The 25,970-nt window shown below is 58.5% G+C and overlaps 1 protein-coding gene across 3 annotated transcripts in view; it reads left to right on the top strand.

The window, feature by feature from the left end:
- The window catches only part of PMEPA1 (prostate transmembrane protein, androgen induced 1), a 55,183-nt gene that overhangs the window by 4,797 nt on the left and 24,416 nt on the right, over window positions 1-25,970 (top strand). Inside the window, exon 1 of one of the 3 annotated variants that reach the window (XM_085002614.1) lies at window positions 23,419-25,776. The gene's annotated coding sequence lies outside the window, so the exon portion shown is untranslated. 3 annotated transcript variants of the gene reach the window in all.

Genomic DNA, 25,970 nt, shown 5'->3' with positions numbered 1-25,970 from the left:
CCACTCCCCCTGCCGCCTGGTAACAGCCACGGCCCAGACTTCGCCCGGTGCCCTCGGAGCAGCCCCGCCATCCCTTCCTGGTTTTCCCGCAGGGGCTTGGGGGCGGGTGTGCAGGTCGCAGTTGCCGGGAGAAGATCCCTAGTTCCCTTCGGAAATCAGCCCCTGGAAAGGCCCGCGCTGGCCCCTGCCACTCACCCACTCCGCCTTTCCTGAGTGCCCACTGCACACCACGTGGGGCAGATTGCCCCCCCACCCCCGCCCGATGAACCGTCTCAGATTCGTGCTCATTAGGAGGAAAGACTCGGGCCCCGGGAAAGCGGATCCTGCAGGTTTCAGCTAAAGGATGGCCGTCCCGCCAGCACCAGCTCATCCCCCATGGGCCCTCTTGTCTGGCTGGGACTTTTCCCCCACGTGTCTTCTTACTGTCTGGGTTTTAGGTCGAGGCGCATACGAGGCTGACTTCTGACTGGCTCTCAGGCCAGGCAGTTGGTCACGGCTTCCCAGGAGGTCTGGGTTAAGCCCGCTACACCGCCTCCCCGGGTCAGGGGTGAGCTTCGTGTTTGTGAAGACACAGAGTAACTAATGGCTCTCTTGTACACAGGCCTAGGCAGGCGCTCACACGCGTGTGCATGCTCACCCATCCGCGTGCAGACACACGTACACGGGCACACACTCAGCTCTCAGCTGCCCTCCTTTCTGCCTTTCCCGCCAGCTTCTCTTGGGGTTGGGAAGGGTTACAGCTTCTTCTGGGCAGGCAAGAAAAACGAAAAGGGAAACAGTGCACACACATAGACTGTGAGTTGCGCACGTGTGTGCACTCTCCCTCCGAAAGACAAGAGCCATGTGAGGCTGCCTGGGAGAGGCTGGTGGGGAGGGTGGAGTCGGGGCTGCTTGTGTGTCTGCAGAGCTCAGCCGTGCCCTGATCGCTGACCCCCTGTACCTGCCCCACCTGGTCTCGTCTAAGCCCAGGTCTAGGGTTTTTAAACCTTTCTGTTTGGGCTAATTGTTAAGACCTAAACAGATGCTGGAGAGGAGGGTACTTGTGGGGAGCCCCAAACCAGAGGGGCTGCGTGGCCTTTTCTCTTTAGGTGTCATCATCCAGGGACAGAGTTGCAGGCAGCCTGGCATCTGGGGTCCTGGCCAAAGAGAAGGGATTTGGGAGACCGTGAGCTTCTGTATGGCTCACGTGCTGAGGAGGAGATCAAAGCTGAGGACCCCCACTCTGGGCTTTTTAAAAGGTGTCGCATGTGTGCGTGCACGCGTGCGCATGTGTGTACACTTGGTTAAGGGGGGCGCGGGGTGAGCTGCCTGCCCCCTCCTCTTTGTGGGCCTGTGGAGCCATGAGGATGCTCCCCGCTGCCTGGGCGCTTCCCGAGGCCGGGAGAGCATGGTTCAGCACACAAATGCAGTGTGTCCAGGAGGAAGCTGCTGAGAACCGGGTGAGGGTGGCGGTGGGGCTGCAGCGGGTTAAGAGCCTGACCCAGCACCAGAGGGGTCGAAGCTCAGCCCCGCTCCAGAGCTTGCTGGCTGTGTCACCTTCCGCTGCCTCTTGGCCTCCGTAAGGCTAGGTGACCACAGCTCTCGTGGGCTGGGGTGATAGGAGGGTTCTGAGATGATTCTCGGGGCGTGTGTGCCTGGTGTCCACACCGCTCTGTGTTCATGGGGGTCGGTGGTGACAGTGGGGTTGGCCTTGGCCCAACAAGCCACGTGTCCTGTCCCCTCATGGTCACCCTGGCACTCTGCCTGTTGCGAAAGCCTTCAGAAGAAGGTCGCCCCCTTCCGTCTGGGCTGGGCAGGACTGGCTGGGAATGTTGCAGGGCACCGGCCCATGGGGGGACCATGACCTTGACAGTGGAGGTAATTGAGTGGTGGTGTGAGCTTCCCTGTCTCTGGCTGGCAGACCCCCAGCACATCTACCCTGGGCCCAAGAGGCCGCAGACCCCGGGGTTCGAGGCATCCCGAGCCGCTTTGGAGGACAGCAGCTGGGCGCAAAGGGCGGGGACACCCAAAGCAGAGACCAGGAAATCAGCACCGCCCTGACACCAGAGGCCACACGGGGTCCATTCCTGAGAGCCTGAGACGGTCCAGAGCGTGAAGCCCAGAAACTCCCAATAGTTTGAGGCTCCCATTTTGCACATTCATCTCCATTTGTAACTCCAGCGAGTGTGGGGGGGGCGGGGGGTGCACCGTCAGAAGAAGACCCGGATCTTTGTCTTCCTGGCGGGTTTCACCTCTCCACCTCTGAGCACCTGTGTCTTCGCTCCTGCCCTTCCACCTCCCTGGGTGGGCAGCGCCCTCTGTGGAGTGACGTCAACCTCCCTTTGCTTTGGGTGGCACGCAAAGCCAAACCGTGTCAGCCCGGGGGTCTTGCCAGGGCGCCGGTGGGGGTGTCTGTCACCAGGCTGGGAAAGGTCTCTGAGTGGCTTGCTGATCAGAGCCACCCCGGGATGGGCCGAGAAAGGTTTGGGGCAGCCCCAGGCTTTCCAAGAGCCACGGAACAGCTTCTGTCTTCTGTTTCCAGGGTGACTGATGGATTTTTGCTTCCACTCCCTTTCCTAGTTGGATATGGAGAGCTTATTATGTGCCAGGTACTAGTGACGCATTTTTCTCGATCTTCAAAACAACTCCGAGATGCTGTTGTTCTTACCCATTTGCAAATGCCAAACGGGCTCGGAGAGGGTAAGACACTTGCTCCGGGTCATATTGCCAGGAGCTGGGATTTAAACCTCAGCTCCCGAAACCTGTAGCCCCTGCTCCTGTGATTCCTTCCTTGTGACACACCCCAACCCCCATTTGTCAGGGAAGAGCACCCACAAATCTGAGTACACTGGCTGCCTTTCATTGGAAAAGTCTTCCTCAGACACATGTCCCGCGTCAGCTGTCTCTCCGACTCCTTTCTGCATCCTCGAGCCCCCCGCCACCAGATGCTGTGGCAGGAGCCTGGTAGGTGGCCCACGGCTGTTCCTGGAGGGACCCTCTTGGTGAACTGTCCTGTGACTCTGGGCCATCCATGGTCTGTACGCTGCCCAGCTTCTGGCCAGGGCAAGGTGATGAAAATCCAGGTTTTATGGGGGATGAATGCACACAGGGCACCCCGTGGGAGCTCAGTAACTCGGTGCTTCCTCATCATCATTTGTGCTGTTCCTGGCGCTGTTCCCAGCGCAGGAGAGCCTCCAGGGACAACAGCACGGGTAAACCCTGCCCTCTGAGACTTGCCGTTCTGCAAAGGGCACAGAGGAGAATGTGAGTTCATTTCAGGGAGTGGGGCCGACGGAGAGCCGAAAGCCGAGCACCTCCCAGGGGGGGCCCCCAGGCTCCAGACTGCCCATCCCGCTGGCCCCCAGGAGCAGCTGTGGGGCTCTCCTGCCAGACCTGCCACGTGGTGTTGATGTTGTGTCGTTAGTTGTGTCATCGCTCTTCCCTCTGGTCACCAAGCACTTGGAGACTTGGCACTTGGGGACAGTGTCCTTTGGGTCGTGATGTCCCCAGCCAGGTTGTGTGAGGAGAGAAGGAAGTGGGCAGGGCGGGAGGGCCCCAAGAAGATTGCAGGCGGGACCAGACGTGGTCAGGACAGGGACTTGGGCAGCACCTGTCTCGAGGGCTCCGCCACTCGCCCCTCCCTGAAGCGGAGGGGAGATTACCATTCACTTCCTAGGTTGTCGAGACAGATGCCCAGTAGTGTGCGGCCCCTGTGGCATAATGTATTATCTCGAATGCTCCAAAGACATGCCCACTGTTTGGAGCAGGAAGCTGTGCCTTGGCCTCCTTCCCACCACCTCTTCCGGAAACATCAGAGCCCCACTCAGGGTGGGGGCAGGGGTGGCAGGTGCAGAACCTCATGCGGACGGGCTCCCCTGCCTCTGCTGCTGTTGTCCAGGAAGGTTGGGGTCTCAGCATCACTTCAGTGCCACGGAGAGCTTGGAAATGACAAAGGGGCCTCGCCAGGGTCTGCCCCACACCCTCTCAGAAGGAGGATTCCTAGGGCCGTTCTCTTCTACTCCCACTTGCTTCAGACATGGAGTGTTTTCCAGTTGCTCTGTCTGTGTGTCACCCCTGGCGGAGCTGGCATTTGCTCGCATGTGACGATGAGACCCACAGGTTGCAAGGAGTCAGGCAGCTGCTCTGACTCACCTTCCCGGGTGCCAGGTGGTGATCGGATCTCCCTGATGTTCCTGCAGTGTCCGATTGTGTATTTGGTTTTCATCGGGGATGGGGGTGGGGGAAGAAGCGGTGGGTCCCTGGGCTCCGAATTGCCTCTGCCGAGTGTCTTCTGGGGTGTCGGAAGCATTGAGACCTGTGGGGTCTGATTTGCTTCCCCTTCAGATAGGCTTGAACTCTAGTCGTTTATCATATTGTATCAGGGGGCTTGGGAAACCGCTGTCCTGGCAGTGAGTTGTAATGATTTGGTAACAAGTGTAAAATCCCAGCGGCCCTGCTGTCTGGATGTTGGGGAGCGTTGGCTTCTGGTCTCCGGAGCCAGGTCTTAAAAGTCTTACTCTCTTCCAGAAACGCCTCCCTGGCTCTCCTGGGCTGGACAGATATGGAGCTGGACAGATAGCACTTAAAGCACTGAGCAGTCACGTGGGTTCTCGAGACACCAATTTACCTTTGAAGTCTGGAGAAATTGATACAGCGTCTGCGTGGTCTGGGCCCAGAGCAGATGGTTCGATAAGCAGTGAAAGAGTTGGTGCAAGAGGGGCTTTTGGGTGTTGCTCGGTCTCCCCCGGCTGCTCGGGAGCCCGCAGTGAGGTTCTCTGAGCTGCCGGCACTTGATCTGTCACCTGTGATCATCCGTGATGGAGAATCACTTGCAGGTCACATCAGTCTTCAGAAATAGGAGCGTCTCTGCTGGTCCTTAAGTTTTGCAGAAGCTGATGTCCCCCCCCGCCCTGGCTTTGCAGGTCGGGGCCAAGGTCAACACGTCCAACCATGGGTCTGTCTGCGTGTCACTGGTTACGAATACAAAAATGTGTGCTTTGATAAGTAAACCCACATATCATGGGGTATAAAAAATATACATACGTATTTTATAACGTAAAATTTGCAGAGTATTTTAAGATCTGTGCATTCCATCCAAGGCTGGGAGACTTCTCTGAGGTCCCAACACTGGAGGTCGAAGCAGACACCCCACCTCCCCCTCCCACAGGTGCGCCCAGGTCTGGGCCTGAGCCTTCTCTCTGCTTTGCCCTGGGCTCCCCCAGGGAGGTGAAATTGGGGTTCTCGGCTCTGTACTCAGAAGCCATAGGAGTGTGGCGCTGAGTCAGTTTTCCTGCACATTTTGGGCCAGGCACACTGCCTTTTCCCAAAGGAGGTTTGTTCCAGCCCCGATGGTCCTGGAGATGTGGTCACGACGGTCTAGAATAGATTCCGGAAGATGGCCCTGCCACCCGTCTTGCTCGTGACAGTCCGGGCGCTGCTGGAAGCGGGGCCGCTGCCCGAGAGCGTGAGCCAGGTGTGAGCTCAGCTTTATTCTTGCCTGTGTCACTTTGCCCACCAGGGTCGGGATCCCTGACAGGGTTGCCTCCAGACGGTGCCAAAGCTGCCCTGTGAGGTTCAGATGCCTGGCCACCAAGCCTCCGTCCAAGCCCTGCAGGCTGACTCATCCCAGAGCCACACTTGCACTGGGGAAGCTCAGAACTTGCATGTGGCCACAGCCAACGCTCTTTCTACATCCGCCTACGTTTTATAGCAGGTAGAATAGCTTTGATCTGATGTATCTGCGGTGGACGGCAGTTGGGAGACGGTGTGAGTTTCGATCCGGGCGGGTCATGCGTTTTCAAAGTCCCGCTCACAGAAGGAAGACTGTGTGGGCTCTTATGGGTGCTACACTCAAGGGCTAAAAACGCAGATGTTTAGTAAAACTAAGTCTGTACGTGCTTTTGCTTCTTTCACATCGCTCATGTGGATCCACCTTTGAAGAGCCTCGTCGAGGTGTTAAGTAACCCTCCAAAAGAAAGCCGAAAGTGCAGGGGGCAGGGAGGGTCCCTTCGGCACGAATTTGGCGTCTGCCCCCGCCCCATTTTCCACATTCCCAAGTGGGCAGGCCGAGGTGCCGACCAGCTGGTCCCAGGTCTCATCGCTTTCCTGAGAACAATTTAGTCGGTAATAATTCTGTAAACCCATGAATCAACGCTGCGCAAACACCCTGAGTAATGTCTTTGTTCTTTTCTTTCTACTTTGTAATTGGTGTCTGTGAAAGCCGAAGGTTTGGTCTTGGGGAAGGCAGGGCATGATTCATCTACGGGTGTCTGTGCCGCCCGTTATCACGCCGTCGTCTCGGTGAGCCAGGAGTGATTCACAGGGGCCGAGCCGAGCAGCCGGTGGGGGTCACGGCCACAGCGGACGGGGTTTTTTTCTCATCTGTCTATGGTATGGGAGACGGAGGTAGGGGTCCTGAGATGATGGAAGGGGTGTCAGTGACACGGGTGACTATCACCGTTAAATAATGCCCGCCAGCCCTTTGAACACCTCTTGGTTTGCTGCTGGTGCTCGTCCTGAGAGCTCACAACTAAATGCACTCCTATCTCGGGTTTTCGCTTCCGTGTCGATGGAGCCCGATCTCTGAGCAGACTGCCGGAAGGGAACACCCCATCAGACCTGGGGCAGAGTTTCAAGCCAGAAGCCACAAATGCAGACAGTGTTGCCTTTCTAAAGGGACGGGATCCACCCTGGGACAGTCTCAGTACCTGGCTTCCGGGTCAGGGGCCACTCACTTCTCTGCTGGTGACAGTGATTAGATGTTTGCCGTTGTCAGGTTGTTGCATTAAATAGTGGCGTGTGTGGGCTTACTCGTGGAGCTGCTAATTTTGTCTCATTTTATTCGCTGCTTTGGCCCTAAATAAAATTGTCACCATCCTCCCATCTAAAGGGTCACTAGAGTTACCTGCTCCACGGACCAGAGCTGTAATGGTGAGTCCAGCTTCTAGCTGTCCACATAAATCCCAGCCCTGCCTGCACGTGCATCCTCCAGAGGTTGCTTCTGTTTCGTTGAGGAGTATGTCTGCCTGTGGCCATTTCTCCCTGAAGCCTCCTTCTCTGGTTGATGCCCTGATGCACGACTTGCCCTGCTGTATGCTGTCCTCTGAGCGAGGTCCTGGCTTGGGTATTTGTGGATCCCCAGCTCCGGTAGCTCGAGTTAGGTGTGGACCAGGAATGAGCGCATGGCATTCGACCCAGCCTCCCCTCCCTTGCTGCCTGTGACAGACATTGCTAGTCGATCCCAGCCTGGGAGAGCAGCAAGCACTGCAGAACTCCTGGCAGGGGAGGAATTGTCTTAGCATGCAGCCACCAAGACTCCGCGTCTGCTCATCATGTCCCGTGGAGGCCTTGGGGCTGCCTGACAAGTTGGGGACGGTCCTTGCTATGATGTCTAAGGCTGTGCTGCTCCCACCTTGGAGTGACCTGGGCCCACCTTCAGCCGTCAGGCCTGGGTCCGTCCCAGTCCTCGTTCATGCTGAGACCTGGAGAAAGATCCTTGCTCATGTGCCTCTCAGCCCCCTGCCCCCCGACTGTACTTCATTTGTCTTTCCTAAAAATCAGGGTCACCAGCTCAGATGATGGAGAGGCCTCCGTTTTTACCCTGAATGCACATTGAGGCATTCTTTTACACGCCAGTGAGAATGGGCCCTGGACACTCTCGAATAGACTCGGGTGAGTGGGGCTGAGGTTCGGGAAGAAGAGCAAGACAAGAGAGGCTGGGCAGTCCACATTCCAGCTCCTTTAACCATCTTCTTGGTGATTTCCGTGGTGGCGTTGCGGCTGTCTGAACCCCAGCTGTGCCTGCATATAGTTTCAGATGCTCACGAGCACCTCGCAGGCCCTCTGGCCACCCACTGGGCACAGGAGGAGGCGGGGCTGAGGCACAGAGATCACCAGCCAGGAGCAGAGCCAGATTTGAACTTGGGCTGCGGGGCTCCAAAGGCTTTGCCTGAGATCCCTTCAGCTTTGGAAGCACCTGTCGCGCGTGTAGGGGCGTGGCCTCTCTGCCCTCGCCTTCGGGCTTTTGCAGCTGGGCCTGCGTCCCATTCCTTCGTCCCCTCCTCCACACACGCCCTGCTTGGAATGGTCACCAGCAGCGATCCGATCCGCGGCTCAGGCCAGAGAGCAGAAATCTGTCCCGTGTCGGGTTGCAGCTGAAGGGGGAAGGGGTCACGGTCCCTGTGGGGTGCTGCCCAGGGCCTGGGCTCCCCGAGAGGGGAGATCTAGGGGAAGGGGGGAGGGGAGAGCATGAAGACTCAGGGCCTCCCCAGCCTCCTTCTAAACTCAGCCCTTGTCTGTGCTGCTGAGCGTGGAAGCCACCGGGGGTCTGCAGCCCTGACCCTCAGCCTCACCCCAGGCCAATAACTGGGGAGGAGACAGACAGGGAGCCAGCTTCTTAAATCTCCCCAGGTAGTTCGGGGTGCAGCTGAGGTTAAGCAGCGCTGGGCTGGCCCCAGCCCCGTGCCTGCCGATGGATATATTGAGGTTCAGGCTGGGGGAAGGAGGGATGGTGGGCCAGTTTTCAGCCTGAAGCCCTTCTGTCACCAGTCGGAGCCCCGCTGCTAATGCCATTGTGGTAAGGCCAGCGTGCAGGCGGGATTCCACATGAGCCAGTCCAGCTCACACTCGCACAGGTCTCCGTGAGTCGGGCAGCAGGACCCCAGGGGCTGTGAGCCGGGCCTCGGCCTCGTCTACCAGCGCCTGTCCTGTCGTTCCAGGCAGGTGCTTGGAACAGCCGAGCGACCCCTGAGGCCTCTGCCAGCTGCGGTGGGGGTGGGCGGGGGCCTGTGTGTTTTTGTCTTTAGTTCAGGGAACCTTAGGGGCGCAGGGTTTCACCAGGATCAGGATGGGTACCTGGTGTCCTGGCTTCCTCTCCTGCTCCCCGTGGCTGCCGGACAGGGCCTTGAACCTGGCCTTCCGGTGTAGCTGTCCCTACCTTTGCCTTCTGGGTTCTTGGCTACGTGCAAGTGGCTTTCTGCTTCACTGGGGGGCGGGAGGGGTGTGCAGATGGCTTCTTGAGGGGATGTCTCACCCAGAGGCGAGAGAAGGACATGGGTGGGCTTGCAGTCGAGGGCAGAATGTTCCAGACACGAGATTTTCTCATCACTGATGCCCCGATGAGCCCTGCTCACAGCCCTGCCCCCGCCCATCTCCCCTCCCCGCCCCCCCTCCATTCTGTCCTCTGTAAAATGGGCTGAACGACCCCTAGGGCTCTTGTGAGAAGGACGACACTGCCAAGACCTGGTCAGACCTCAGCAGCTGTCCCTTCTCCTCTCTGCCGTCGTGAAACTTCCTCTTGGAACCTGCGTTTCCCCTGCCCTGATGTGCTCGTTGAGGTATAAGCGCACAGACGTCATCGTGCACCATGATGGGTTTTGGCAAGTGTCTGTGTCTGTGACAACTGTCCAGATCGAGGAGGAGGACCTTCCCCAGAGGTCCCCCGCCCCCCAGCCTACACCTGCCCCCCCCCCCCGAGGCAGTCACTGCAGATCCAGTCCCAAGGGAGGAAACCTTGGAAGCGCAGAACGTTGCATGCCTGGAATCACGCCGTGTCTGCGTTCTCTCTGTCTGGCTTCTTCCCCTCGGCCTCCCGACTTTGAGATACACTCGGGTTGTGGGTCTCGGGAGAGATTCTGTTTTCTTTCTGAGCAGCATTGCATGGCGTGGATGTACCGCAGGGCTGCAGTTTCAAACGGGGCCCAAGTTCCATAAAAGGGCCCCGTGCACCGAGAAGAGCGACTGTCTGTGGGTGAAATTCTAGGCACCTCCGTGGGGAAGAGGTTTTATCATCTGAGTCTGAGCCCATAAATGGGTCCTCGGGACGTGGGCATCTGTCCAGCCCCAGCGCAGGGGACTCAGGGTGATGGCGGAGGCCTTGGCAACTCAGCAGGCTACACCTGGCATTGGCCCCATCAGCTGTTGATGCCAGCCCGCCTGCCGGCTCACCTGGCCTGCATTCCTGTGCGGGGAATGAGGCTGCGGGTGACCCCAGACAGGTATGAATCATGTCTGGGGGAGGTGGTTAGTCAGAGGCAGAGAACACCGAAGCCGAGTTCCTGCTGGCTGACGGTTTGGACCTCGGGATGGAACTGTGTGCCGTGGGGGTGGGGGCAGGCCTCATCATAGAGGGTGCAGCTGGCGATTGCGGGTCCCGAGCATTCTCGAAAGAGGAAGCGGATAACCGCAGAGTGGCTTCAGAGTTAGAGTGCCAGCTCAGAATCATGGCTCCATCATTTACCAGCTTTGTGGCCCCCACAGCTCAGTTTTTCATCTGTAAAATGGGGATGTTGGCAAGACATTGGGGACTATAGGTGACAACACATGGCTCATGACAGCTCTTTACTGGATGCCAGGCTCTGTGCTGCATCAGCTTTGCAGGGAGCTCCCATTCCTACCCTTGGTTTCCAGATGGGCAGACTGAGGCCCGGTGGACGGACAGCCCTCCTTGCCCAAGGGCACACGATGATAATTGGCTGAGCTGGACCTGGAACCTCTTGATGCTCCGTGGGTCATTACCACGTGACCTTGGAAGTTCAAGAAGATCAACAAGCCCGGAGCAAACTGGCAGCCTAGGAGAAAATGTTGGATGGTGTTCGGACAGGAGTTTCGCGTTTAATAGTTAGCTTCTTCTGTTAATGTGTGTTGAATGTGAGTTAGGATGAACGGAGCAGGCAGAGCGCCTCACTGATTTCATGAGTATTGTTTAAAACAAGGCTGAGTAAGACAAGGTTGAAGAGTGATTTTTTAAAAAAATATCTAGGAAATTAAATTCTTTTGATGGAGGGTTTGGAAACAGCGGACGTCAGAAAGGCTGGCGAAGCGATGTGGTTTATAGGATGCGCATCCCAAGGAGAGTCCTCAGGGGTCTTTAGCCAGCAGTTCCAGGCTCACTGCGCCTCGTGCAGAACGGAAACACTCTGCGTTTTGCCCTCGAAGGTCACCGGCCGTTTGAAGGTCGGGGTCAACTCAATTCTAATGAGATCAAGGCCAGGAGGTCAGGCCCCGGGCAGGGTCCCCAGGGAAAAGTTCATGGGCCGGATGAACTTTATGGATGGGGGGCGGTGGGGGGGGACTCCCGTCCTTCCCCCAGACCCAGACTGCAGCTCCCGGCAGGTGAGGCTCCAGCTTTGCCCTCAGGATGGCGCCCGTAGAAGGAGCCAACCCACTGTCCCCTGGATCTCACGGCCTCCCCGCTGTTTGCAGGGAGGGCGCTGAGCCCGCAGTGTCGGCAACCTGCCCCGGCACAGCTATGTGTCAGCTGGATCTCTGTGTGTGTTTTAATCAAGATTTCTATGTTCCTTCTTTGTAATGGGAAGAATCTGCTTAATTTAATTGCCCTGCGGTGCTTGGAATGATTTGATATTTTGCAGAATAGGTCTCTGATTTATTATGTCACCTCCTGAAGGCACCTTTTTGGCTCTGGGGAGAGGAAGCACCATGCGAAGCAAGAGAAGCTGAGGGCCTGGGGTGTCCTGGCCCCAGCCCCGGCCTCACAGGGGCGCCCGGGCTCCTGATGGGCACATGTCCTCTGTCGGACGCTACACCCCAGGCCACGCTGTTCCCACTGTCACCTGGTCACTGCTGGGACCTGGCCCAGTTTGGGGGGACGTTCGGCTGCTTGTCTGGCTTGGAGTTTGGCAGAGCTGTGCGTATTTCTGCTAGTTGCAAAACAGTTCGCTTGTGACAGATGGCGGGGGGCGCTCTTTGAAGACTCCCCCACTGCCCCGATGTGGCCAGATGTAGCCTCTCAGGGGGGGTGAGGCTGGTCTGGGGTGGGGTGGGGAGCCGGGCTTCTTCCTGAGCCCCTGTCTCCGAGACCGCCTCCCCCCTGGTCTCAGATCCTGGGCCTGAGTCCAGAGGAAAGGGCAGAAAGGGGCTCGCCACCCACCAGCCTCACTCGTAGGGCAGCCGAGAGCTCACAGCGCGGCTCCCCAGCCCGCTCGCTCATCCCTCATCCGGGGCCTGCCTCCTACCTGACTCCCTGTCTAGGAATTTTTATTGCAGCCCACAGAGGCATTGCAGCTTGGCTGGAATGTGAAAGATCTGGCCGTGCGGCCGGTGGCAGACACGCAGGTCCTGGCCCCTGGGCGGGAATGCAGGGGCGGAGGCCCCCGCCTGCTCACAGGTGAGTGTGGCCGTCGTGGTTCTGCGGCTTCGGGGCCTGTCTGGCCTTTGCGCCGGCTCTTTGTGCTCTGATTCCGCCTGGTTGATTCTGGGTGGATTTTTGGTTTGACCACTTCCCCCGAGACCTCAGCCCACAGCAGAGACTAAGTCAACAGCGAACCAGGTGTGAAAGCCAGGAGACGGGCCCTGAGAGTCACAGCACTTAGGCAGCCCTGCTGTGTCCCTAAGATCGTGCCCTAGGACCCTCCCTGTGATGGGGGTTCTCCCAGCGCCCCTGGCGGGACCCCTTACACAGATGCAGACTCGCTGAGCCCGAGAGGGCGCTGGCCTTAGTTAGTGATCATGGCTGGTGAGTCGCAGGACCGGGACTCAGACCTCAGCAGTCTGGCTCCGGGGCCACTAACTTATCTGTGTGGGCTAAGGGCTCGGCCGAGGGTCAGTTGTGGCCCTTGCCCCTCGGTCCTGGGAGCGATGGCAGCCCAGCGTTCCCAGAGCCCTGGCTTTCCTCTCTGCACCCTGCAGAGTGTCCAGGGAGGGGGGAGTGGGCAGAAGGACCCCAGGCTCCAGCTTCCGCAGGCCACCCCGTCTTGGGTGCCAAGCCTGTGGTGCCAGCCTCCCCATGGGGTGGCCTTGGTCCTCGAGAAGTTCTTCCTGGCCAGGGGAGTGGCTGTGCCCATCCCACAAGCTGGGAGATCAGGCTTCTCTGCAGGGGCAGTGGGGGGGCGGGCTGGGCCCTCTCCCCTGGCTGCCCTGGGGTTATCCACCCAGCCCCTGTGATTCTGGGGTGGCCCGTGGCCTGCCACTCAGCCCCTGTGATTCTGGGGTGGCCCGTGGCCTGCCCTGGAGGGCCACAGCCTGGAGTCCTTGGTAAGGCCAGGCCCAGCGAGCAGGGAGCGAGTGGCACCAGGGAGCAGAAGGCCTGGGCCCGACCCCCACAGCCTAGGAGTGGGTCCTTGGGGCTGCTTCTGCACGCCACCCTCTTTCCTCACCTGCGACATGGGAATGGCGCGGGTCCTCCCCTTTGTGGGGCTGTCGTGACAGAACGTAAGAGCTGCTTAGCCAAGTGATGGGTGCCTCATAGATGCTCCTCAAATGCAGCCTCTTCTTGGTTAAGACCTGGCCGGTATTGAGGGGGAGGGGGCCACACCAGCCCCAGCGCCTGCCTGTGGGAAGGGAGGGCAGAGTGGCGGGGAAGCCCTTGGCTCCAGTGGGAAAAGTGAGCCAGGGCCTTGAGGCATGAGTAGGAGTTCTGCCCCGGGCGAGGTTCCCCGGGAGATGACAGGTCCAGGCACTCTGTCATCTGATCCCTGCTGTGGGCTCTGTTCACCCCATTCCCCAGTGGAGAAAGTGGAGGCTCAGTTGTCCCAGGCCAGGCAGTGGGAGTGGCATCGGAGCTGAGGCTGTGGGCACAGATGAGGAGAGGGAGCCCCCGTGCTGTGTATGTGTGTCACAGATGAAACCTAGACCAGGAGGCGGGGGCCTGGGCCCAGCTGCCCTGCAGCCTCTGCCCGTCTCCACTGCGACTTACTTCATTTTCCACAACAAAAGGGGATTTCTTTGGGGATAGGGTTGCCGAGAAAGGCGGACACACTTGAGGGTGGCCAATAGGAAATAAGAAAACTGGTGAATGTGTTTCTGAGGTCCTACAGGCAAGGACCGGGGCTGGGAGCATCTTTCTCAGTTTCCTCTGCTTTTCTATCAGCTTTGTCAACCGGGGGTCCCCGTGGTAGCACTGGATCCCATTTGATCCCGGGCATTGATTCTTAACTTGGATATGGAACTGAAACAGAAAATTCTCAACTTTTCCCTCGGGTGCTGGTCCAGAAACCCAGGGTAGGCCAGGAACTGGCATTTTTATCAGTCTTCTTTCAGGAGATTCGGGTTCGAGAACCCTGGAGTCCCAGGTTCTAACCGGCTGGGGTACCAGCACTGATGTCCAGGGCCGCCCCCAGAGTCCTGGGGGCCCAGGGCTGGCCTTGAAGGCTTTGTCTTCTCTCGGAGCTTTTCCTAGGACAGACGCAGGAGTAACCTCTGTACCCGTTTCTCCTGGCTTCTTCTGCCTCGGAACGCCCGTAGCCACATGTATAACAGCCCTGAAGAGATAACGGTAATTTCACGGTGAAAATTGCCTGGCTTTTCTGATCGTGAGAAGTGATATGTGCTCCTTATTTAAGAAAAATTCCAAGAATTTGATAAACGACCAAGACAAAAGTCTAAATGCCTGCAAGCCCATCACGTGGGGATTAGTTTATTTGCAGGCCTGTTTCCAGGCCTCTGCCTAGAAGGCTGATCCAGGGCTTGCAGAGGTGGGTGCTGCCCTTCCCACCGGCAATTTTGGGGAGAGGGAGAGGGACACATCTCTGTCCCCTCCCTGGGACGGGGGCCTGAGGCTCACCTGGGGGTGTCCCGCTCATCCCGGCTGCCCCGACAGCAGCCTGTCCCTTCACTTCTCTCAGATGGACCAATGCCCGTTGGAGAGGCAGGGCCGGTGCCCAGCACGTAGAGGGCACCTGCTGGACCTCAGCCGCCACAGGGCCACGCAACCTCTCATCTCCCGGGCTCCCATCAGCGCTGCTCCTGTATCCATTTCATACATCGAGCTCCTGCGTCAGACTTTTGTTAAATCCGAGATCTTTGCTGGTAAAACTTAGCATGAAAAAAAAAAAACGCAGATCTGATCTGAGCCTGTTTTTATGGACAAGGTGTCCCAAAGACCCAGAGAGCCCAGAGAGGGTGAGTGGGCGCCTGGAGGCACACAGCCTGTATCCTCCGGCCAGGTGTCCAGGAACACGGCCCCTCCCCTCCTGGGAGCAAGGCCTTCCAGACGCAGGAAGCCCCCAGCGTCCCTGCTGGGGACTCTCCATCCTGGCCACCTCAGCCAAGAACACACCTGAAGCTTCTAACTGATCTCGTGATGAACAGCAGTTATTACGGATGCGCCCGGACTCGGGCACAGGTCCGGGGCTCTCCCGCAAATTGGTTCCTTGGGTGCATGAACGTTTTCGTGACGGGCTGAGGGATTCTCTGCATTTCATTTGGCGATGGCATGCCCAGCCTTGGCAGCCACCCAAGCTGGATCCTCCAGGCTGGGCCCCAGCCACAGCTCCGTCCCAGGAGGAGGGACAGGCAGGGCCTGGGACCCCAGAGGTGTCAGCCTTGGCCATGCCCCTCCCGCCCCCGCTCCCCCGCACCCTGACCTCTCCAGCCGGGAGGCCAGGCCTCCACAATGCCCCCTTCTCTCACGTTCAGACGAGCCATCTAGACACTCATGCTCCCTTTTGTTCTGGAGGGTCAGGGGTTGGGGAGGGGCCCCAGAGAGTGGGATTTGGGCCGAGGCAGGAAGAAATCTTCCCCCAAAGAAGAAAGGGGTGGGGGTGGATGAAGCGACACCCGCTTCAAAGGAGACAGCCCGTTGTCTCCCCTGCTCGGCCAGGGACCAGCCTCCCGGCAGAACACGCACCAATTTCTAATGCTGGACGCAGCTGCCCACAGAGACGCGCTGTGAAGCCCATCAGAGCTGCACCCGCTTGGGCCTGTGTGCCCGGAGCTGCCTAGTGGACGCTGTCTGAATCGACCCACGCAGCCCGTGCCAGGAGGTCTGGGGCCAGGCTGCCAGCCAGAACCCAAGGGCAGAGGCGGCACCCGGGCCCAAGGAACCCGTGGGAAGAGCTGCAGCCGTGCCACGTCTCCAGCCCGCACCTGCTCACGACGTCTGGGTGCCTCGTCCACGGTGAGGCAGCCCAAAACATCCTGAGATGTGACCTCGAAGCCACTTTGTCCTGTGGCCATGGGTGACAGGAAGCTCGGGGGAGCTGGCACTGGCCACACAGACTCCGGTTTGAAGCTCTGGTACCTGGTTCTTGACTGGCAAGATCTGTAACCTTTTAGAGCCTCGGTGGCCTCATCTGTAAAGTGGGCACGTGCAGTGGTTCCTCCCAGGGATTTCATGAGATGGTCCATGTTCCCTGCCTGGCAGCATGTGCCCTTCTTGAGTCGGTGGTTGGGACGTTGTCCAGTCTGGGGGTGGAGCCCCCTCCCCCGCTGAATGCAGAGCCCACGGAGGGTGGCGCTGGGAGGTGGGGGGACATGCCAGGATGGGGTCAGGCCAGCGGGGCTCGGCTCTGCCCAGGAATCATGGCTCTGTGATAGAGCCCGTCGCTTACCGGTTCTGAATGGCCTGTTCCCCCCCGGAAGGCCCCTCCCAGCTCCGCTGTGGTGGGAGAAGCCCCCAGAATCCGAGTGGCTTGCTGAGGCTCATCACGCACTCCCTCGGCTGTGGGGCCTGTTGGCGCAGCCTCGGGAAGGAGAAGCAGGCTTTCATCTCAGGGTGCAGGTTTGCCGCTGAGGTCGGAGAAGGTATACGGGGACCTTTTGGACCTTCAGAGCCCCCAGGCAGGGTGGCTGGAGCTGTTGGCTGAGGAGGGGACCACTGGGGCTGAGAGGATGGGGTCTGATCCCATCGGGTTTTAGAAGAGTTTGGAGCTGGGGTACTGGGGAGCCCTGCAGGGGTTTAGAGCAGGAGAGGGGTAACGGTGGACACCCGCCTCCAGCTACGGAGAGGAGAGTGGGTTTTGGGGGAGGGGCAGGCCTGCGTCGGTCCAGGGGGAAGGGGAGAGTGGGGTCGAGGTTAGGGTGAAGACGAGTTATAGAAGGACCTGGACCGCCCGACCTGACCTCAGGGTCTCACAGGGCAAGACAGAGAGACACAGGGGGTCAGGGTCAGAGGTCATCCCTGAGCCCCAATGGGGGGAGCTTGGGTTTTGTGCCCGGGCACTTCCTCCAGAAGAGGAGAGAGCCGCTCGCCATCTGGGTGGCCCTGTGGGTTTGCAATGAGGCTGGGAGAGCCGAACAGGATGGAGAGAGGCAGGCAGAGGAGGAGCTTGGTGTGTGGGAAGGTGCGGGAACAGGGTGCGTGTCTGGACCTGTGTGGCGGGCCCCGGGGCCATCAGTCATTCTGCCACCTGCCCTGCATCTTGTTCTGCAGGACGTCCAGTTCCTCCCAGTATTTTGTCATTGCCTCCCAGATCAGAGGCTCCCCACCACGATGGGGAAGAGTTGGCAGAAAACGTTTCATTTGCTCGATGGGCAGAGACCTCCTGGGACCCTGGGGACCGGAAGCTCCCTGAGGCCGGAGCTGGGCTCAGGGAAAGTGCAGTCATTGATTAGTAATGTCTGCTGTGGTTACCAGATGGCGGCAGGTGTGCGAAGGAGGAAAGGACAAGTGCAGGAAGCACCTGGGTTCTTCCTAGTCCTGGCTGGGTCCCCTGGGCAAGCCGCCTCCCCTTGGGCCTTGGCCTTGGGGTCCAGCTGTTAGGGGCAGTGCCCACCCAGCTGGCCTCCCCACCCTCCCAGAGCCTCTTGACTCCCGCCAGACCCCTTGCCCAAAGAGAACTCGGTTCTAAATCCCGGTGTCTTGTCCCCTGCAGCGTGGATGACTTCCAGAACCTCCACATCCGTGTGTCTGGGTGAAACCAGAGGTTCTGCCCACAGACGGCGGAGCCCGTGGGCTGTTTGCTGTGGGAGGAGCAGAGATTAGAAGCAGCCTCTTAAAAGCACTTGTTACAAATGAGTCTGGAAACTGGAAACAGAAGGAGGGAGCATTTGAGTCGTTAGTCCTCTTGACATAGCCCATAGGGAGCCCCCCTTTTATTTGAGTGGCTTGGGGTCCCAGTGAAGACCAGCGGGAGGCCTCTGAGCGTTATGTCATCGGCATGCCCACCGCCCCGTGGACGGGTGTAGACAGCTTTTATCCGTGGGACTCCTGATCCTGGCAGGGTTGTATTTATGGACTGTGCGTGTCCAGCCTCCACGCGTGTCTGTTCTCACGTCCTTTTCCTTCCGTGTGAGTGAGGCTGGTACCTGCTTTGGGGTGACGGCAGCTTTGAGGCTTGGGCCCAGGGGTGAGGGGCCTGCAGGGTGCTGGGCTGGCCAGGGGGCGTTTAATCCTCACCACAGCGCTTCAGGGCAGGTGGCCAGGACCCTGGTTCACAGTTGGGGAAACAGACTCACAGGGGCACATGCCTTGGGGCCACATAGCCTGGAAGTGAGTGGGCTGGGGTCGCATCAGTGTCTTTCTGGCTCCAGGGTCTGGATTCCACACTTTGAGGCGGGGGTGGGGTGGGGGAAGGGCAGGAACACACACTGCCCCCGACAAGGGGTGGCCATGCAGAGCGGGTAGCCGTAGGGGCAGCACCCTGACAGAAGGCAGGTGGGGTTGATGGGAAGAGTGGGCACCCCTGGGCACCAGGCCATCCTAGGGAGGTTAGCAGATCTGAATGGAAGAAACCCAAGAACCCCCTGTTGGGAGCCCACTGTGTGGAACAGACCTGAGACGCCCTGTCGGGGACCCACTGTGTCTGGGCGCCCTGGGCTGGGGACCCGAGGCTGGACCCCTGTCTGACCCAGCCTGGGGGAGGAGAGGCGCATCCCCCGGTATGGGGGTATTGGGGTACACCCCTGAGGCCGGCCCGCCCCCGACACCGCCCTTGCCTGGGAAGGAGGACATTTGGGGGCGACTCTGCAATGAGGGCAACCAACAGGGCAACAGCCACTCCTGCCAAATGCAGAGTTGGGGGTGACACCACATTCCTGCCCCCACCCCCGCCTATGCTCAGCACCCCCAGAGGCAGGTGGAGACAGATCCTCCTCCCACCGCCCCCTGCACTGAAGTTTAACCCTTTCTGCCACCCCTTTCAATGCACGGCGCCGCCGCACAGAACCTGCTCCGACTGGGTGTCCGCAGCCGGCTCCTCGGAACAAGAGCGAGGATTATTTGCCGGGCGGCCCCGTACAGTCCAATTTTCCAAGCAACCTGGAGGGCAGCCCAGTCAGAGATGATGCGTTTTCTATTTCTCCGGGGCTGCCCGACACCCCCCCCTTCCCGCCCCATCCACTGGCAGACCCCAAACCAGACCGTTAACTTAGCATTTTCATTGAAGTCCATCTGACAAATCGTTTTAGACGGAGAAGGCAATACTGCATCTTTAAATGGCTACTTTGTCAGCGCGTCTCTGGGCGCTGTAAAAAGTCCTTTGTTATCTGTGTCTAGACAGCACGCCAGCGGGATATTTGGTCTGCGTGAGGGAGAGAGATCTGACAAGGTTGAATTCATTTACCGGCTTATTTAAAGCAGAATTTCAAAACACTTGCTCATAAACTGTTTTCGGTCCAGACTCCCCCGGCCTCCCCCTCGCCCACACTGGCTTTTCTTGTTTTTATAATTTTTCGCCTGTTTGGGCAGTGAGCGAGTTGCAGCCGGGTGCCCTGGCGAGGAGTGAGGGGTGACTGTGGCTTGCAGCTTTTTTCTTTCTTTAATTGTCCTCTTTATGTCTGTCTAGACGCCCTGCAGATGTACATTCGCGGGGAAATGGCTTTTCCCTCTGGTGATGGGACACTGAGTGGGAAGGCTTGCCGACGCCACCCCCCCACCGCCATCTGACCGCCCTCCCCCTCCCCAGAACCTTCTTCAGCCATCTTCCCTCCCTTAAATTAAGGCACTTCGCCTTCTGGCAGCGTCTTTGTGTTTATAACACGTTGACTTGACGGTGCTAATTTTATCCCATCACCAAAAAAAGAGAGAAAGTGACATCCAGGTTTTCTCCGCTCTGAAGGATGGGCAGAGACCCCGCCCCTCCTCACCCCACAACTTCCCCTACCCACCTCTTATCACTCTTTCCCATTCTTTTTTTTTTTTTTTCTTTTTCTTTTTGTTTTTGATGGTACACCTAGACTCATAAAACAAAACACCAGAGGTTGGCTTTTGAAGGATGGAAATAGCAGGGCAACTGGAATGGGGTCCGAGGTCTGAGTTATTCGAAAGAGATGCATTCATTAACCTCGTTGCCATAGCAACTAGGTGATTGTTGCCTCTGTGAAAGGGGGCAAGGCTATGGGCTTGGAGGGTCTCCGGCCCCCAGACACCCTTGGCCGTCCCTGCAGGACCCGAACCTGCAAATAGGCATTGTCCTGCCAGCAGCGGGAAAGCAGGGGCTTTGGGCACTTTCCCGACCCTGCCGTGTGGGGGGGGGCTCTTCTCAGACTCCCCTCCCCTTGAGGTGACCGCAGGCCCTGGGGTTAAGAAACTGAGCTGAGCCGCAGTCCAGCTGTACGATAAGACGGGGAAGGAAGCAGCACCAGGGCGGGCTGCAGGATGAGACACGGCTGCCCTGCTGCCCTGCCACCACCCCCGGCCAAACCTCACAGCTCCCCACCCCTCGTGAAAACTATTGTCGTCGTTGTTGACCTGGCTTTGCAGCCTGTGAATTTCTACCCTCTGCCCAGCGGTCATCAATCTGCTCTGGCGGTTTACGGGGGGGTGGGCACAGAAGGTGGGGAGGCTCACCGGATGCCTCTTGGGGTCCCTCCCTGAACTGCATCTCGTTTCTGCCAGACGCAGCCAGTCCAGCGTTATCAGTCCACCTCCTTGCAGGGTGGGGCGATTGGACATTTCATCTGCAGGAGGTGGGAGAGAACGTGCTCAAAACACTCCGGGCTTCTTCACCTGATCCTTTTATTTCTCCCCCCAAACAGACAGAACCCGTAGGCAGCAGTGGCCGGTGACACCGCCGCCCCTCTTGTGCCCGGCACTGGCTGTGTGCGGGCAGCTGAACAGTGGGTCCCCAGCCTGGTCCTCGCCAATCATCTTAGCCTGAAAGTCCGCACGGGCTGATTTGGTGCCCATGTTGTAATACTTTGAGTTAAACAGGCATTGAGGGCTTCCCGCTCTGTTCTGGAACATCCGTCCTGAAGGAGAAAAGGCCCAAACCGCTGAGGGGTCAAGGGCCTTTTTGAAAAATCAAAGAGAGCGACTGGAACAGCATCACCAAGTTTGCACGGCGGGCAGACACGCTCCTGGCCCCACTCCCTCCCCGAAGCTCCCAAGCAGATTGGTCCTTAAGAAGGATGGGCTATTAACTATCGGCTCCTCAGGCTGGCAGACGTGTCTGCGCTGTAATTGGGTCTGTCTTGGAGTAATTAAAGGAAAATGATGATATTAACCCAGTCACCATGCCAGCGTGGCATAAAAAAACGAATGCCACCAGTATGAATGTTCCCTCCAAAAACTGGCCTTTTCCAGCACATCAAAAATGCACGCTTGGCTTGAGTTTGGGGGGACTTTTTTTTTTTTTTTTTTTTTTTTTTTTTGCATTACTGCGCTTGATCGTATGTCTCCTGGCCTTCTTTTTCTTTTTAAAGAGCAGCAGGGATCCTTGTGCCCTCTAATACAAGCAGCTTCGGTTCACACAGGGGCGACGGGAGCTTTGAAAGCCGAGTTTAAGGATGTATGTGGCACCGACGCCCCAAGAGCCTGCAGCTTGAGAGACAAGATTGAAAAAAGTCTCATGTCTAAGTCTCCAATCTGGGAGGCCTGGCCTTTTTTCTTTTCCCTTTCTCTGAAGAGTCGGGAAAGCTGCAGTTTCAAGACGGCCTGGGTGTGCTGCCTTATTCAGGAGGCGAATTGCTGCTTATTTGTCAGGCAAAACAGATGTGGCGGAGAGATAGCATCTATTTTCATAATTCGAAACAAATCTGGTGGCCGCCTTCCTTTTCAGGGGGGCCCGCTCATCTAGAAAGCCCAGCTCCCCAGCAGCTTTTAGCAGAAATATTTATAGCTCATCAATTAAACTTTTCTTCCTCCAGGAGAAGTTGGTGTCTGCTGACAACCAGGAACGCAGTGGGTGCTTTGCAGGGATTTTTTTAATGGAGGATCGGGGGGTCCCAGCCCCAGTCAGAGCCGCCGCCGCGCCCCACCTCTCAGTGTGGGCTGTCGGCTGTGCAGCCCTGTGTCCCCATCCCTGTTGGCACCTCTTCGTCAGGAGGGGCAGTTGGAGGCTGATCCTGGGGAACCCCCATGAGCAGGCAGCTGGCTCCTCTAATGCTCCAGGAAGACCCAGAACCTGGGCCTCTGTTGGGGGAAGTTCATGCTTAGGTTTGCAGGGGAGCTTGGGTGTCTGCTCCTGGTTTTCTGGAGGAGAACCCTGAGGCTCAGAAACAGCTTGCCCAAGGTCACGTGGCGACTTGGTGGCAGAACTGGGCTTTCTGAGTCCAGAAAGCACCCAGGTTGTTCAGAATCCCAACCACAGCCTTCGCTGTACTGTAACCCCCACCTCAGTCCCTCCAGGTGTCTGCGTGCCCACAGCAGGTGGCAGGAGAGAGGGTGGCCCAGCGTTGGGGGAGTGGCTGTTTTGTGTTCATCTGTTGGATGGTTGAGTTTGAGCTCCTACCAGGTGCCACCGAGGGGGCTGGAGGCGGACGGCGGTGGCTGAAAGCATCAGTCCCAGCCTCACGGAGCTCAGGCTCTGGTCGGGAGTGGAAGTAGTTTCGGATACTGGTGATGCCAGGGAGGAGATGAAACAGGGGCCCGGTGACCGGGCCTGTGGTGGTGCTGGACCAGCGTCAAGAAAACCTCTGGGGGTGACATGCGTGCTGGCGCCTGAGGGGTGAGCCCCGGCCAGCGGTGGGACGATGGGGGCAGAGAATCTCGGGGAGAGGCGAGGGGGAGGGGGCGGGGGTCTGTTGGCCGTGGCACCCGGAGTGGGGAGAGATGGTGTTTCAGTCCCCATGTCTGCAAAGCGAGGGTGGACTGAATCGAAGTTTCCGATTCACCTGGGAGAGCCACGGATGGTGCAGGTCCGCCAGCTGCTACTGCTGGTGGCACCTGGGCAAGGGGTGTCCAGAGCGCCCTCTGCAGTATGTGAGCCTAGAGTTGTCTCAGAACACAAATTTTGTTCTGAGAGGGGAACGGTCTGGGCAGACTGCTTCCCTTCTCATTGCTGGGGCCGCCCTGGTGCAGGTGCCTTAGGGTCTTCGGAAGAAAAAACCCAGGTAGCCTGTCCCTTGAGTTCGCCTGTAAATTGCAGGATCAAATGTTGCCCTGGCAGGAAGGGGGCCTGTGCTGGGTCTCAGGTGGGCAGCTGGTTTGCAGGGCGTGGTGGGTCCCAGTGAGGCTGAATTTGTTATAACCACTGGAAGTCAGAAACACACGCATCTCTTGTCTGTCCTGCCGGCTCCGGGGGCAGACATCACTAGTCGATCACAGCACACTTTGCTGTGGGCGTGGACACAGCTTCACCCTTGTCGGTAGAACCCGGGGTGGATGAGTGGGGGCTCCAAGGCCCAGAGAACTGGCATAGAGGTGGCCATGGGGAGTCCCCAGCCCATCAGAGGGCCCCGCCTCACATCTGGAACCTACTCCCCAGGCACCCAGGACACCCAGGATGTCAAAGTGCTCCATAAAGACTGGATGAAGAGGAGTTCCCATCATGGCTCAGCGATATCAAACCCAACTGGTATCCATGAGGGGGCAGGTTTGATCCCTGGCCTTGCTCAGTGGGTGAAGGAACTGGCGTTGCCATGAGCTGTGGTGTAGGTCACAGACGTGGCTGGGATCTGGCCTTTCACTGGCTGTGGCGGAGGCTGGCAGCTGCAGCTCAGAGTCACCCCCTAGCCTGGGAACTTCCATATGCCGCAGGTGCAGCCCTAAAAAGCAGAAAAGAAAGAAAGAAAACAAACAAAAGACTGGATGAAGACTGAGGCGCCTAAGCTTGTGGTCTCTCTGAGTTTGGGTAAAAGGGCTCTCAGAGGCTGACTGCTGATTGCATAAAACCCAGAAACAAGAAGTTGTCACAGATCCTGGTTTTCTCGGATGCCCTGTCCAGAAATCCCCTTTTTCACTGATCGGGGCCCCCACCCATCCATCGGCTCCTTCTCCTTCCTCCAGAGAGGGGCCTGTAAACACTGCTTTTGTGCAGGCAGCCTCTGCGCCCCCTTCCTCTTGTTCCTTTACGCATTTCGCAGGCATGTATGAAGCACCTGCTGTGTGCCTGGTGCAGGCGATGCTTCTGAGACCAGGGAGCTGCAGCAGCTCTACCAGGCCATTCGTGGTTCACAGTCCAGGCGGGAAGGCAACACGGGCCTTGCCCTGATGTGTCTGCTTTCAGATCACGTTGGTAGAGACTGGATCGTTGTCCCTCCTTAAAGCAGCCGCGCATCCTGAGTCCTTGCCGCCGTCTCTGTGTGGAGGCCTAGGATGGCTCTCGTTGCCTGACTCGTGCTTGCACAGCAGGCACTGCGCTCTAGATGTTACCTCCTGTCGCATTTAATCCGGAGCTTCTCGACCTCCGTGCATTTGAGCAGGATAAGCCCTTCCTGGCGGGGCCGTCCTGTGCCTGGTAGCACCCTGGCCCCTTCACCCGGTGGGTACTAACAGTATCCCTTCCAGTGGGAACAAACACAGTGTCTGCAGGCACCGCCAGATGTCCCCAGCGGACAGATCGTCCCCAGGAAGAGCCATGGCCTGGACCCTAAGGGCCTGCCCCTGGGGTGGCGGCCAGTGTAGGCAGGCTGGCAGTCTCTTCGCGGTCAGCTTAGGTGACGACAGGACTCCCCACGGTGGCCGGTTGGGAGCCTTGAGTGATAAGCTGCACTTGATGCTTTTAGTGCTGCCCTGGCCAAGCCACCGGGCAGATCTCTCCCTGTGGGGGTGTCTGGGGCAGGAGTCATGTCCACCGTTTACTCATCCGGCCAGGCTTCCTGGGGCTTTCTGGGACCTGGAGCCAGGCTCCCCGCTCCCTGGAAAAGACAGGCCGGGTCATGGCCCTTGTTTTCCAGGGTGGCACATGGTGCCAACCCTGGCCGGGTGGGCCAGTATGGGCAGCCTCTATCCACCGGGCCTGGCGCCGGCTCCCCAGCTCTGCCGAGCTAGCTCTGTGACCTCGAGCAATTCTCTGCCCCTCTCTGGTCCACGCTTTTTGTCTCTGACCATGTTGGGGTTTCCAGGCTGCTGTCTCCCCCCCCCATCCCGAGATCCAGGGTCTCATAGGCTGGTTTTTGTCCCAGCTTCATTCCTAACCCAGGTCACTTCCGGGGTCCCGGGTATCTGCCCCCTGCCCCGCCTCTCCCCTTCCCCATAATTAGTTTAAATATCCGACTCTGGCCTTGGCTTTTACATCTGCAACCCAAGTGTAACCGCAACAGGAGTGGCTCCTCCACTGAAGAAATGCAGCCCTGAGCCAGACGGGTTAGTCCACAGCAGGGTGACTGTGAACGTCCCAGATCCTGCAGGCCCCTGTGCCCACCCCCGGGAGATGCCAAGTGAGCCTTGGACATAGGGGCCGGCAGCATTGAAGGAGTTTGCACAGCCGTCCTCGCGTGTGGCCTTGTTTGGAAAGCGAATCGTTTTCCCACGCAGCCTTTCTCTGCTGCCTGCGCTCACATGCACAGGCAGGCACCCCCAAGGGAGTCTGGGCACGTTTGCCAGGCCCCAGAGCAGCTGACTCCGCTTCATACCCGTGCTCCGTGTCCCAGAGGCCTGGGTCTCCCTTCCTGTCCTCGTCTGTGACACATATCCTGCCTCAGGGCAGTTGCACCTGTTCTCCCCCCTGCTTTCCTCCTCTCTCAGGTCTCGGCTTGAAGGCTGCCCCCTCAGAGATAGTCCCTGACTCCCCATCCCAGGAGCCCTGCCCCAGGCCACTCCGCCCATCCCCCCTCGTGTTCTTGTCCTACCACCCAGGACTAGTGGTGCTCATTTGCGTCTTTCTGGCTTAGCGTTGGGCCCTCCCCAGTGGACCGGAGCCCTGGGGAGACAGACATCGCTTCTCCTGAGCTAGCACAGGGCTGGCCGGGACCCCCAGATGCAGAGGGACCAGCACTCATTACGGCGTCCCGAGAAGACAGGTGAGCAGTGTATGAAAGGACACACAGGTGGCTTCCAGGACGCCCATACGGTTCAAAGATCCCTGCAGCTCCTGACTCTTCTGAGCCCAAGGTGGTGCCTGGCTGCAGAGTTTGCAGTCGCTTTATCATTGCTGACACATCCGTACTTAAGAGCGATGCTGACCTTGGGGAGGCATGACCTTTAACCTGCTGTA

Source organism: Sus scrofa, chromosome 17, assembly GCF_054392235.1.
Source record: "Sus scrofa isolate SSC_HxYL_T2T_F1_AM1 chromosome 17, Sscrofa_HxYL_maternal_Yorkshire_Landrace_v2.0, whole genome shotgun sequence".
NCBI classification, from domain to species: domain Eukaryota; kingdom Metazoa; phylum Chordata; class Mammalia; order Artiodactyla; family Suidae; genus Sus; species Sus scrofa.
Note: the sequence above shows the minus strand (reverse complement) of the source record. Positions and strands in the feature narration are given on the sequence as shown.